Source organism: Mus caroli, chromosome 16 (assembly GCF_900094665.2).
Source record: "Mus caroli chromosome 16, CAROLI_EIJ_v1.1, whole genome shotgun sequence".
In the NCBI taxonomy this organism is placed as follows: Eukaryota; Metazoa; Chordata; class Mammalia; order Rodentia; family Muridae; genus Mus; species Mus caroli.
Genome location: NC_034585.1, coordinates 75,642,139 through 75,645,473, shown reverse-complemented (window position 1 = coordinate 75,645,473; position 3,335 = coordinate 75,642,139). Strand labels below are relative to the sequence as shown.

The 3,335-nt window shown below is 38.1% G+C and overlaps 1 pseudogene; it reads right to left on the bottom strand.

Moving 5' to 3' along the window:
* Positions 1–416: 416 nt before the first annotated feature.
* LOC115029697 lies at positions 417–515 on the bottom strand (annotated as a pseudogene).
* Positions 516–3,335: the final 2,820 nt, after the last annotated feature.

The following is a 3,335-nucleotide window of genomic DNA, read 5'->3' as shown; positions in this document are numbered from 1 at the left end:
TCCCACTGATGTTCAACAAGGCCATCCTCTGCTACATATGCAGCTTAAGCCATGTGTCCTTTCATGTGTACTCTTTGGTTGGTGGTTTAGTCCCTGGGAGCTCTGGGGTTTCTGGTTGGTGGATTTTAGTCTTACGGGGTTGCAAACCACTTCAGCTCCTTCAGTCCTTTCCTTAACTTCTCCATTGGGGTCCACCCACTCATTCCTATGTTTGGCTGCATACAGCTAAAGTCTTCATGTGTAGTATTCCCATCACACACTCAATCCTCATTCAGCTTCAATATGCTCTCACTGATTGAAAAACAGAAAGTTCCCCAAATCTGTAGGCCAAAATATATCTACATAACTTAAATTATCTTTTTGGTTTTTTGTCACAACTACAAGAAAAGCTGCTAATACAGTTGGGAACCGAGATCAAAACTGTGCTTGTAATGCAAGTACCATATGGAAAGGCCATGCTTATCTTCTCTGTATCATTCCAATTTTAGTATATGTGCTGCAAGATGCTCCAACACCCCACAAAGACAGCGATCAACTATGTTCATGACAGCTTTAATTGTAACATTAAGAAACTGGAAACAACTTAGGTTCATTTCAATGAAGAAATGGATAAAGAAAATATGGTACATCTACAAAATGGAGTACTACTATTCAGCTATAAAAATCAAAGCCATTATGAATTTTGCAAGCAAATGGATGGAACTTGAGAATATCATCCTGAATGAGGTAACCCAGTCCCACAAGGACATGCATGGTATGTACTCACTTATAAGTGGATATACTATAAAATACATGTACCATACTACATTCTATAGACGAAAGAAAGCTAAACAAGAAAGAAGGCCCAAATGAACAAGCTTAAATCACACTTAGAAGGGGGAATAAAAAAGTCACAAGAGGCAGTTTGAGGGAGGGAAATGGAAGGGAAGGGAGATGGGGAGGGGAATATGGAGGTCAGGATCAGATATGGGGAAGTACAGGAGAGATGAGTAGACTTTATCCATGGCAGCTAGCTATGTATCACATGGATGACCTTTTTCCATAGTCTACAAACATCTTTAAATGATCATAAAAGACTTCAAGTATTACTATTTTGTTACAAATACACGTTAGTGAAAAAGTACTGATAAATATGGATTTATTAATATGGACAATTTACAGTAAATGCTTAAAGCAGATGTTTTGTAGGGATAAAAAACACATTATAAAAAAGCTTTCTTTTTGTCATTCCAAAACAAGTATTTTGGTTTTGTAAAATCTTTTATCTGGGCTATTATGTTTTTCAGAGTACTGTGACAGTATGAAACACCATTTACAGTGTTTCAAGACATAAGAGAATATTATCCTCTGTCATAGAAAACCAAAAAACTAGTACCTAAAATGTACTATTAATATTTATTTATTTCAAATTATCATTTGGTGATTTTGAATGATTTCCTACCTTAAGTTTGAATTTCTTTTACTAATATTTTTCATGTTCACAACTGTTCCTTATTCTTTGATATACAGTTTTCAAAACACCAACTTACGAAACTCCAAAGAATTGGAATGAGGACTCAGGAGTCTGCTTGTGCTTATTAACATCAATTGTATATTATACTATGGGCAGAATTTGAGGTAGTGATATTATAGGTCAATGAAAAAGTAATGACTCTGCATAATTGATTAATTTATTGCAGACAAAAACCACTGGGGAAAATGACCCTGCTTAACTATCTGAGTTGTGTGTAATCCAGTCCCTCATAGCTTTATTTATAATAGCCAGAAGCTAGAAAGAACCCAGATGTCCTTCAACAGAGGAATGAATACAGAAAATATGGTACATTTACAGAATGAAGTACTACTCAGCTATAAAAAAACAATGAATTTATGAAACTCTTAGGCAAATGGATGGAATGAGAAGTATCATCCTGAGTGAGGTAACACAATCACAAAAGAACACACATGGTATGCACTCACTAAAAAGTGAATATTCAGAGTCCAAAACTCTGAATACCCAAGATACAATTCATAGACCACATGAAGCTCAAGTAGAAGGAAGACCAAAGTGTGGGTCCTTTTTAGAAAGGAGAGAACAAAATACTCCTGGAAGCAAATACGGAGACAAAGTGTGGAGCAGAGTCTGAAAGAAAGGCTATCCAGAGAGTGCCCCACATAAGAATCCATCCCATATACAGTCACCAAACCTACACACTATTGTGGATGCCAAGAAGTGATTGCTGACAGGAGCCTGATATAACCTTCTCCTGAGGGGATCTGCTAAAGCCTGACAAATATAGAGGCAGATGCTCACAGCCAACCATTGGACTGAGCACAGGTTCCCCAATGGGGTTCACAATGGAGGAGTTAGAAAAAGGACTGAAGGAGCTGAAGAGGTTTGCAACCCCATAGGAAGAACAACAATAACAACCAACCAGACCTCCAGAGCTCCCAGGGACTAAGCCATCAACCAAGCAGTACATATGGAGGGACCCATGGCTCCAGCTGCATATGTAGCAGAGGATGGCCTTGTTGGGCATCAATGGGAGGAGAGGCCCTTTGGTCCTGTGAAGGCTTGATGCCCCAGTGTCCAGGGAATGAGATGGCAGGTAGGTGGGAGTGGGTGGGTGTGGGAACACCCTCATAGTAGCAGGGGGAGTGGTATAGGATAGAGGATTTCCGGAGGGTGGTAACCTGGAAAGGGGACATTTAAAATATAAATAAAGAAAATATTTAATACAAAATTTAAGAAGATTTCGGTTAAAGTAGTGCACTTGCAGACTCTGCTCTTCTAGCCTTTCTTTAAAGACCTTAAGAATATTTCTCATCTTTAAATAAAACCATTCACCATTTTGTAGATTTTTTTGGGTTAAAATAATTCTATTTGTTCAAATTTGTTTAGAAACAGGTTTTTGAGGAGACTTTAATCTTTACATTTTGTGTTAATACTGAAATGTTGAAATGTTATTCACTGAACTAATATTTATACTTCTTAGTACATAGTATTTCATAAGATGCAGTGTGATACAGATGAAATGAATCAGGGTAGGCTTCATAATCTTAGTGGACACTGAAAGCACCCTGATCGCATTTATAATTTAATATTTATGCAGAGTAAACATATCTGCAGAGAAAAATAACACCATGCAGATTTTTCACACATACAAATACAGAAACAATAGACACAAAACCAAGATTCAGTATGTGGAGAGCCATGCCGCGAGCAATCGCCAGCCATTATAAGATGGTGCTGGCCTCCGCTGTGCCTAACTAATAAACAAGCCTTGTACGCAGGTGCGAGATTGAACTCACGCCTAGTCAAGGCCCATCTCGGGGTGTAGTAATGGGGTGATGGG